An 11,580-nucleotide genomic window follows, 5' to 3' on the forward strand; every position below is an offset into this window, starting at 1 on the left:
GCTCAGGAATTTCCGGACCTATTTTGCTGCCTGCTGCTTTCAGGGAGGAGGGGCAGTCTGCTCTGAATTCTAACACCCAGCCTGCTGAGTGGGCAGGTAATTCCATAAAACTGGGGCCTTCCCCACTGAAGGGGGCGAAACTTGGATAATCATTAGAACAACGCTGTTGACCTATAAAACCTATTCTGACACCTTGAAGCCAAACACTGGAGAGGCTGACTTGAGTCACTCTAAGGCTTTATAAATTGTATTTGCCCCTCCTCCAAAGGCCCTCATCCTGGGCTCCTGCTGAGCACATTGTTCTTCACACTTGCCTTTAGGTTTTCTTTCTGAGGCTACCTTATCCTTGATCTTCTTTGCAATTGGGTCAACCTTCTTATCTTGTGTTCTGAACAACTTTGGGCAGGTAAAGCCTGGATGAAATGAAAACTGTTACAAATAAAAAAAAGATCCTACAGAATATAGATATTTCTTTAGCTTTCTTTTTTTAATTAATTTTCTTCAAACTTTAATAGTTTATTAAGTTTATTAAGACACACAGATAAGTAAATAAAACTTGTTATACAAATGTCCCACTCATGAAACAACCAAACCCTTAGCGAACATTATGCAGAGTATAAATCCACATTCTAATAATTTTCTGTAAAGTTTATATGTTTTTGTATTACTCTCCATGTGTCCATTTGTAATTTGCTTTCTTTTTTTATTTTTATTTTATTTTTTTAAATTTTATTTTTTTAATTTACATCCAAATTAGTTAGCATATAGTGCAACAATGATTTCAGGAGTAGATTCCTTAATGCCCCTTGTCCATTTAGCCCATCTCACCTCCCACAACCCCTCGTTTCTTTAGCTTTCTTAAACTAGTTCATATAAATCCAGTCAGGAGTCACCAAGCTGACAAAAAGTTTCAGGAATTATAAAGTTTTGTACTCTGGAAAAATGTTATCATTGAAAAATGGTACAAGTAAAGGTCAAGGTTGCGGAAAATCCCACAGACACATAATGGGTACTCAAAAACTATATTTAATAAAAGCATGAGTGCCTGAGTAAGCTAATCCACAATGAGCCAAAAGTGTGGCCCTGAGGCACAATTACTGCCAAGGGCCCCATTTATTTGACCTTTTCTTTCTCCTAATTCCTTGCACACTTTGGGTCCTGAGTCTTGAGCCCAGGTCATTCTCCCCAGTGGACCAGGTGTATGTAGAGAGACACAATGTCTTGGCAGAGGCTCAAACAGCTGACCTTTGATACTAGCGATGTTGAGGTAAGCTGTGTGGGAGGCAAGGAAGGAGAAGGAAAGCTATCTGCAGCTCCAGCCATCAGAGTGGGCTCTGAGGAGAGCACCTCTGGGACTTTTCAGAATAGTAGCAGATGATGGTACCAAAGGTGTGGGCAGGAGCAGATCCATGTGTTTGAGTTCTGAAACTTAAACAATTTGTGGGACCATCTTTAAGAAAAAGAAATCAGAAGTACAAAATTAGGTACAAAAGTAAATATTCATTTAGAGTGACAAAATACATCACAACAACCCCCCAGAAACTTAGAGAATCAAACTCTTTTTTTTCTGAGAGCTCTTTCAGCAATTTATCAGAAATGCTTACATAGTACTACTTCCTGATAGCAAACTGCTCTACCCCTTTCCACCTAGAACATTCTACAACTTTCAGCATCCCCTGCACTCTGGGGAGCCAAGACAAGTGAGGGGCTCAAAGCTTCAGTCATTAGCTTCATGGCCAATTAACTGTGGGGCATCAATAGTAAGAATGTCAAGTTCTAAGTTACTAGAACCTAACCATCTATATGCAATACTTTTGAAACTCAGTGTTTATTTATTGGGAACTGCCTATATGGTTACCTCATTCTTTCCCTGGCATCTTTTCATATAATTGTCAATATCTGTAGCAGAATAGCACAACTAACTTAACTATAATTAAGTTAGTGCCTTACTAACTAGGAGAACATAGAAGAAAGAGGAAGGAAGGAGCCTTATATGTATTAAGTTACTTCTTATTTACTAGATATTTTACATAATGGGTCTCATTTAACGTCATGAACACTCCTTGTTTTGCAGATTACAAACTGTGGCTCACAGAGATAAAGTAGGAAACCCGAGATCTTGTATGTACTAAGCAAAAGATAGCAAGCACTCCTCTTCTCTGTTCTGCCCATGTGGAGCTAGAGAGTACTGTGTTTACTTCATCTGTCCTGTAATCCAGTACAATTGCTTTCCAACTGCCTTTAGTCTTGCCTACTTTAACAATACCGATCAATTGAACAAAACTGAGCTAAACTCAAATTTCTCTAGAAAACAAAACATTACCACAAAATAAAAAAAAAAAAAAACCAAAACAACAAAAGCAAACACCTGGGGAGATAAGTAAAGGAATGGAGGTGGTATAGATTTACTCTGCAAAAATGTTTTTCAAAGTCTTTTAATAACTGTTATATGAAGAAAAGTGGTTCCATGGTCAAACAGGTTTAAGAAATGTTGGGTTAGGGGCGCCTGGGTGGCTCAGTCGTTTAAGCATCCAACATCAACTCAAATTATGATCTCACAGCTTTGTGAGGTCTGTGCTGACAGCTCAGAGCCTGGAGCCTGCTTCAGATTCTGTGTCTCCCTCTCTGCCTCTCTCCTGATCTCTCTCTCTCCCTCTCTCTCTCTCTCAAAAATAAATAAACATTTTAAAAAATTAAAAAAAAAAAAAAAGAAAGCCTGGGGTTAAAATCAAGAACTACTTCCTATTCCAGCCATAATGGAATAACTGGTGTAAGAATTACCATTCTGTCACAGACAACTCAAAATCCAAGACAAAATATATAAAACGACCGTTTGAAGGACTTAGCAACCACTCAGGCTGTGATCTTTGACAGAGGGGTAGGCACATGAAGTGAGCTCCACATTCACCAGAGCTTGTGCCCCTGGATGGGGTGGAGAAAGCTTACTGACCACCAAAATTTGGTGCTCTCCTTCTATAGTGCAGAGCTGTTTGCCAAGAAGCAGCTGCTCAGCCAGAACCTATTATTTCTCTGCCACTGCCAAAGGAAAGGGGCTTAAAAGACTAATCAGCCCAAAGCAATGTGAACAGAAGTAATATATCACTTCTGGGCTGAACTTGATGGAGATGTGTATCACTTCTGAGCAGAAATTAACATGTCTTCCATATAGCCTCTTTCCCCACCGCCAGAGGAATGGAAAGTCTCCAAGGAGAAGTCATGAGATGGAAAAAGCATGGGTCCTGGAATGACCACATATAAGGCCATCTATCAGGTATATCAGGATTGGATATGACATTAATGAAAAACAAACTGTTTAGACCACTGAGATTTGGGGGTTTATTTATTAAAGCAATTAGTGTTCTATTTACTAGTGCATAGGTATTTGTTACAACAAAACTTCATTTCACCAATCTTTTTGATCAGCAGTTCATAATAAAGAGGCATCCTTTGGAAAGAAATGGTCCCTGGTATGAAAATAAAAAGAATAACCTAGAGAATCCTAGTTAATTTTAGTTTGAATCAACTGGGTGACTGTCAACAGGGGGTTGAATTCTTATGCCATGCGACTAATAGTTGATGAGGGGAGAGATCATCTTTCTTCTTCTACATCTAGGCAAGGTGAATATCTGTCCAGGATGAAAACAGTGACCAAGGCAATTACTGCTGACCAAGGAGGACATGGAATCTGCACTTCGGAAGGCAGGCCAATTACTAAAGGTCACATATCAGTAGGTGGCAGTCTTTTAACTCTACATTCAGTATTCTCTAGTAGGTTTCTGTGGAAAACCTGAGTTTTCACTCTGAGGGACAATGATAGTTTGAGGTAGATTTATTTAGGCATTCTCACTCTGAAGAAAATCACATATTCTAATTTGCATACATCACATATGCAGAAACCCAGAGGTTCACCTCTACCTTTCATGAGGCTGCTTATGTACAGATACCCAATGTTCACAAATGTGCACATGCACATACACACGCACCCACACATGTACACACACACACACACACACACACACAGAAACTGCTTCCGTAACTACACCTGCCAACATCCTATATATTTTAGTTCCTGCATTTAACTTTTATTCCCAGCAAATTCAGTGTCATAGAGCTATACCTCCTTGAAGTATATTCACCATGTAGAATATTACACCTCGAGAAAATCTTACATCAATATATCTCTTTTCATGACAATTGCCACTTATTCATTTAAAAAGAAAGGCTGGCTCTCACCATATAAAACCTTTGAAGACACTATTTACCATGAACATACGTCTGTGTGCACACATGCATATGTGTATATATGTGTTAAGAGACACTAAGAGGTTGACATGGAGAGACATACTCATCTTTTAGATTTCAAGACTGTGGTAAACATAAAATCAGTTTCTGTGTTGCATAGAAATGTTACTTGAGCCCCCAAGGAAACCATTTCTGGCAGGATATTTTAAATTTCAGTATTGCATTATTGTGTGATTTAATTTCAGTATCACTAATATTTAAAAATAAAATTGTAATTTTCCTTTAAATACTTTATTTTCAATTGCTGTATTCTTTTGATTCATAATATTTATTTTTTTTTAATTTTTTTTTCAACGTTTATTTATTTTTGGGACAGAGAGAGACAGAGCATGAACAGGGGAGGGGCAGAGAGAGAGGGAGACACAGAAACGGAAACAAGCTCCAGGCTCTGAGCCATCAGCCCAGAGCCTGACGCGGGGCTCAAACTCACGGACCGCGAGATCGTGACCTGGCTGAAGTCGGATGCTTAACCGACTGTGCCACCCAGGCGCCCCAATATTTATTTTTTTAATTTCTTTATTTCAAGTTTTTATTTAAATTCTAGTTAGTTAAGGGGTGCCTGAGTGGCTCAGTCAGTTCAGCATCCGACTTCAGTTCAGGTCATGATCTCAAGGTTCATGGGTTCAAGCCCCCACATCAGGCTCTGTGCTGACAGCTTAGACTCTTCAGATTCAGATTCTGTGTCTCAGATTTTGTGTCTCCCTCTCTCTCTCCCCCTCCCCTGCTTATGCTTTCTTTCTCTAAAAAAATTAATTAATTAATTAATTAATTAAATAAATACATAAATAAATTCTAGTTAGTTAATATATACAGTAAAATTGGTTTCAGGAGTAGGATTTAGTGATTCATCACTTACATATAACATCCAGTGCTCATCCCAACAAGTGCCCTCCTCCTTAATGCCCATCACCCATTTAGCCCATCCCCCCATCCACCTTCCCCTTCTCCAGCAATGCTCAGTTTGTTCTCTGTAGTTAAGAGTCTCTTATGGTTTACTAATTTTTAAACAAAACAATGATTCTGTAATAAAAATACATACTCATTTTAAAACTTTAACATGATAACAAAAAGTACAAAGAAGTTTAATAATCATACCATATCCCAATGCACCACTTTTATCAACATTCAGAGAAAATCACTGCAGACAGCTTTGTGTGTGTGTATATATATATTATGTATATATATATATATATACATATATATGAAAATTATGTATATATATACATAATATATATTCATATATATTCATAATAAAACACTGATATCAACAATTTTATCATGTTATATATTCTGTTTTCTTAACAAAATAGATAAAATTTAATGGTATTTGAGTGTAATAGAAGAAAAAGAAGTTAAAGTATAATAAGTAATAATGAATATTGGATACTTGTCCCTTGAAATGTTTTTATGAAAAATTTAAAAAGAGAAGGGTATTACTCCTATGTCTCTCCAACACTGACAACCACATCAGCCAGCGTTACAATTATTGACAACTACATCAGTCAGTGTTAAAATTTTTGCTTCAACCATCAAACATAATTTAGGAAACTCAAGAGGAGAAATAAAGTCTACTGCATGTATTCAACTTTTACCTTTCTGTTTTTCAATTTTCCTACTTGATGCTCTAAGTTTCCATATTTTTTTTTAACGTTTATTTATTTTTGAGACAGAGAGAGACAGAGCACGAATGGGGGAGGGTCAGAGAGAGGGAGACACAGAATCTGAAACAGGCTCCAGGCGCTGAGCTGTCAGCACAGAACCCGACGCCGGGCTCGAACTCACGGACCGGGAGATCATGACCTGAGCCGAAGTTGGCCACTTAACCGACTGAGCCACCCAGGCGCCCCTAAGTTTCCATATTTTATTAGTTCTTTTCTTTTTAGAAAATTTACTTTAGCCATTCTTTTAGGTAGGTCTTCTGTCAACAAACTCTCTTATTTTTTCCTTCATCTGAAAATGTCTTGATTTCCCTTTTATTCCTGAAGGATCTTTTTGCTGGATAGAGATTGCTAGATAGACAAGTTTTGACACAAATGTTAGTTAGATCTTTTGTTTTGGTCCTACAGATCCTTGAGACTCTGCTCATTATTTTATCTTATTGTTTTCTAGTCTCTGTTCTATTGTTCAGATTGGGTAATTTCTATTATTATTTCTTCAAGTTCACTGGTTTTTAAAAATCTATCTCTTTATTTCTGCTGTTGACCACATCCACTGAGTTTTTATTTCATTTTCTGTATTTTCACATCCATTTGGTTATTCTTCATACCTTTTATTTCTTTGTTGAGACTTCCTACTTCTTTTCTGAGTCTATTTTTTCATTTGCTTCAAGAGTTTTTGTAATTGTTCATTGAAATAGTCTTATGATGGCTGATTTTTTTATTATTAAATTTTTTAAGGTTTTTTTATGAGAGAGAGAGACAGAGCATGAGTGGGGGAGGGACAGAGAGAGAGGGAGACACAGAATCTGAAGTAGGTTCCAGGCTCTGAGCTCTTAGCACAGAGCCTGACACAGGGCTGGAACCCATAAACCCTGAGATCATGACCTGAGCTGAAGTCATACACTTAACTGACTGAGCCACCCAGGCACCACTATGATGGCCGAATTAAAATCCTTAGATAATTTGAACATTTCTGTTATCTCAATGTTTGCATCTATTAATTATTTTTTCTCATTCAAGTTGATATTTTTCTGGGTTTTGGTAGAGAAATGATTAAAAAAAATTTTTTTTAATGTTTATTTATTTTTGAGAGAGAGAGAGAGAGAGCACAAGCAGAGGAGGGACAGAAAGAGAGGGAGACACAGAATCTAAAGCAGGCTCCAGGCTCTGAGCTAACTTGTATACATCATATATGCAAGACTTTTAAACCTCAAGATCAGGATCTGAGTTGAAGTCAGATGCTCAACTGGGTGAGACACCCAGGTTCCCTGACAAGTGATTTTTTTACATGATATCTGGACATTTTGGGAATTGTGTTATAAGACTCTGCATCTTATTTAACTCTTCTGTTTTGGTTGGCCTCCTCAGACACCACTCTGGCAGGGTAAGAAGGGAACACTGCCTCATCACGGTCATGTATGGTTGGAAGTCCAGGTTCCCCACCTGACCCTCACTGACACTCAGGAGATAGGGGAACTCATTACTGGTGATTGGGTGTAGAAGTTCCAACTCCCCACTAGACATCTGATATACTACTGATATACTACCCTAAGTTCAAGGGGTAGGAGTGCCTCATTACTGCTCCTCACATGGCCTCCACTGACACAAATGGTGGAGTAACCTCACTACTGCTGGATAGTGGTGAAAGTCCTGAGTCTCCAGTAGGTATCTTCTGACAGAATCCCAGAGGGGAGGGGAAGAGATGTGTCATTCCTGACAAGTGGAGGTAGGATTCCAGGTTCCCCATTTTGTTTCCACTAACACTGAGTGGGATGGTAGAGAGGGTCTTCATTATAAACTAGCAGAAGTGAAAATCCCAGCACTCCTCATTAGGCCTTCACTGATGGCACCCCAGTGGGGTTTTTGAGATGCTTATTCATAGTCTGGTCAGGGTGAAAGTCTCAGCATTTTGTTTGACCTTTGCTGGCAGGGGTTGGGGTGGGGACAGTACCATGGTTTTTCTGTGGGGTTTTACTAGAGTACAGTGGTTATTGTCTAAAATTTTTCTATTTTGCTAGGCTGTTCCTTTCCTGGACCTCTGGATAGGGAGAGCTGGCCTTTGTTGGAGCATGTTTTGTTTGTATCTGTTGGTGCTTCTCGGTTGCCAGCTCCTCTAGAACCACGTCTGGGATCTATGCAGAAAAAAAAAAAAAAACAAAAAAACACCACACACACAAAAAAACCCCAAACCAAGGAGTTCAGTACTGTGCTGTTCCCTGATTCCTAGGCTACCTTATTCTTTCCATCTTTCAGAATTTTTCATGTCTACAAACAATAGCTAGAGCTTTAGTTTTACCTAAATAGAGGAATAAGCAAAAGTATGTATACTCCATCTTTTCTGGAAGCTAAAATTTCTATAACTTATTTTTAACTATAATACCAGAAATTTTAATTTTTAATCTTAATCCTTAAATATAAAAATAGTTAAATTTAGTTTATATTTACAACCAATCCCTTTTACCACCATTTACCCATCATGATTCCATTTTTGTTTGGCTACTTCATCTTCAAGTAGAAGATTTTCAACAAAGTCTTGTGCATAACTAACTTTTTCCTAAGTTTCTATATGCTTGAAAACTTCATTCTGCTGCCTCTATAATGAAAGGTAAGTTTGGTGTATATAATTGGCTGTTATGAGTCTTCCATAATAAATAAGACACCTTAAATATCAAATTTTCGATTGGTTATAACTAGAAGATAGCTAGTTCTGATTGTTTAGGAGAAATACTTAGACATTACTCTCCTAGAAACAATAATACACCCTCTTCCATTTTAGCTGAATGTCCCCTTCCAATCAAATAGGGAAATTCATGATAAGGATGCTGATGACAGTATAAAACTAACAGTTACTGAATGCTTAGTATGTGTCATGCATCATATATATTTATAATACACAATATTATGAGATTATTTGTTCAATAAACACTTGTGGAACTCATGCTATATGCTAGCTATATTCTGGAGTCTAGGTAGAATCTATTCGTGTTCATGTTTTACATATGGAAAAATGAGTCTCAGAGAAGTTGAATATCTTGTTAGTAAAATGGCACAGGCCAATATTTGAAGTTAGATATGTATCATGTTTAATCACAACATATACTTACTTTCTAGCTGAATAAATATGATAAATCACATCGGTACCATGAAATAAAATTCAAATCCTTGGGCTAGTACTCAGAATGTATAATTACATGATTTGTACCTGACATATGATTTGATTAGATTTATTTAGCAAGTAGGAATTTTAATGTCATAATTTCAAGGTAAAATGTCACATAGCTCTCAACAAAGAAATGATTCCTTACCATCCTTCCCTTCAAAAACCTTCAAAAAATTGAAATTTTTATCATACCCTAAAATGTCCTGTTTTTTTTTTTTTCCTTCAAATATCTTACAAATTCACTGTCATCATTAAACCATAAAACAGGCTGAGAATCAGGGAAAGCATTAGCAGGTTGTCTTCTCTGTGATTAAAGGAGCTTTTGTTTGAACATGAAGAAAAAACAAACTGACTACAAAGATTTTTAGGTAGAAGAACAGCCCCCCTTTAAAGAATTCTCTTTATTTTAAGGACTTAACCAAAATTTAATCAAGACAGAAATAAAAAGCAAAGAAATTCTGTTTCTTTTTTTCTTTGAGAGGGAAGATGATAGCTTGATTTCTAAATTAAGAGCAAAATAGTAAAACTTCACTTAATATTCTGGTTACATGCTGGGCAATTAGAGTAGAAGGAACTATGTAAAGACGAGAAGAATAGGAAAATGGCACGGGGGGCATCTCCCTTTCAGGGATCTTTTGGTTTCCCCAAAAACCAAATTGCCATCCTGGCCTCTGCACTTTATCTCTGCACAGCCCACCAAACCTCACCATTCAACAACTAGCCCCCAAAACACTTTTCCAGACATCTCTGTCTTTAAATTGGTGTCTTTTACTTCATACTTAAAGTAATCATTGCTATAGTTGGGATTAAGATTTAGTATATGAGTATTTTCTCTTCCTTGAATATTTTTTTTGTTTTTTATTTTATTTTATTTTTGGTCCCCTCTTTTCCTGGTTTTAATTTAACATTGTATATCATTACATTTTATCTCCTCTCTTAGCATGCAATATACTTCTTTCTAAAAATTTAAGTAGTTGCTCTAGAGCTTCCAATATGTTTTAATCTAAATGTACCTTAAAAATAAAAATATAACATTTTACATGTACTGTAAGTAACTTAAAACATTATCCTCAATTTTTCCCTCCTGCTTCTTTTGGTACTGCTGTCATTCATTTCACTTACCCATATACTAAAATTATCTAATACATTGTTACTATTATTACTTTAAACAGATATCTTTTAGATCAATTAAAAATAAGAAAAATACAAGATTTATTTTACCTTCATTTATGCCTTCCTTGACAATTTTCCTTTATGTAGATTTGAATTCTTGACCTATACTATATTTCTTCTCCCTAAAACACTTCTTTCATTCTTTCTTGTAGGGCAAATCTGCTGGTGATTAATTCCCTCAGTTTTTGTTTGTCTGAGAAAGCCTTTATTTCCCCTTCACATTTCAAAGATGATTTTGCTGGATACAGAACTCTATGTGGGTGAGTTTTTTTCTTTTGACTTTAATTATTTCACACAATTCTCTTCATGCTTGCATGGTTTCCTACTGAGACTTCGTATCTTTGTTCATATTGCTTCATATCACTGTACTTCATATCCTTGTCCTCTATAGGTAAAGTGTAGTTTTCCCCTGGCTTCCTTTGAGGTTTTCTCTTTTTCTTTGGCTTCCTGCAGTTTGAATATGATATTCCTAGGTGTAGGTTTCTTGGTATTTATTGGATTTGATATTCTCTGAGCTTCCTGGGTCTATGGTTTTGTCTTTTGTTAATTTTGGAAATTTTTCACCTATTATTACTTCAAAATTTCAATTACCTCAAGCAGTTATTATTTCATTATTCTTCTGTTATCTCTTTCTTTTTCTCCTTCTTCAGGTATTACAATTATGTGTATGTCACACTGTCCCACAGTTCTTACATGTTCTGGTTTTTTTTTTTTTTTTTCCATTCTTCATTTCAGTTTGGGAAATTTCTATTGGCCTTTCCTTAAACTCACTTATTCTTTTTTTTTTTTTTTTTAATTTTTTTTTCAACGTTTATTTATTTTTGCGACAGAGAGAGACAGAGCATGAACGGGTCAGGGGCAGAGAGAGAGAGGGAGACACAGAATCGGAAACAGGCTCCAGGCTCTGAGCCATCAGCCCAGAGCCCGACGCGGGGCTCGAACTCCCGGACCGCGAGATCATGACCTGGCTGAAGTCGGACGCTTAACCGACTGCGCCACCCAGGCGCCCCAAACTCACTTATTCTTTAGCTATGTCCAGTCTACTGACGAGCACCTTAAAGATATTCTTCATTTCTGTTACAGTGCTTTTGATTTCCAATATTTACTTTTGATTCTTTTGTATAGTTTCCATCTCTCTGCTTATATTATCCATCAATTTTGCATGTTGCATACTTTTTGTATTAGAACACTTAACATATGAATCATAGTTAATTTTAAAATTCCTGTCTAATAATTCCAGCTCATATCTAGGTCTAGTTATGATGCTTGTTTTATTTGTTAAGACTA

The 11,580-nt window shown here is 36.7% G+C and overlaps 1 protein-coding gene across 2 annotated transcripts in view; it reads right to left on the reverse strand.

Annotated features, from left to right (window-relative positions):
- Positions 1–11,580, reverse strand: part of HPSE2 (heparanase 2 (inactive)) — a 665,523-nt gene that overhangs the window by 162,597 nt on the left and 491,346 nt on the right. The gene's annotated exons all lie outside the window — the stretch shown is intronic.

The sequence above is a fragment of the Herpailurus yagouaroundi genome, unplaced genomic scaffold (assembly GCF_014898765.1).
Source record: "Herpailurus yagouaroundi ecotype Mexico unplaced genomic scaffold, PumYag 163, whole genome shotgun sequence".
NCBI classification, from domain to species: Eukaryota; Metazoa; Chordata; class Mammalia; order Carnivora; family Felidae; genus Herpailurus; species Herpailurus yagouaroundi.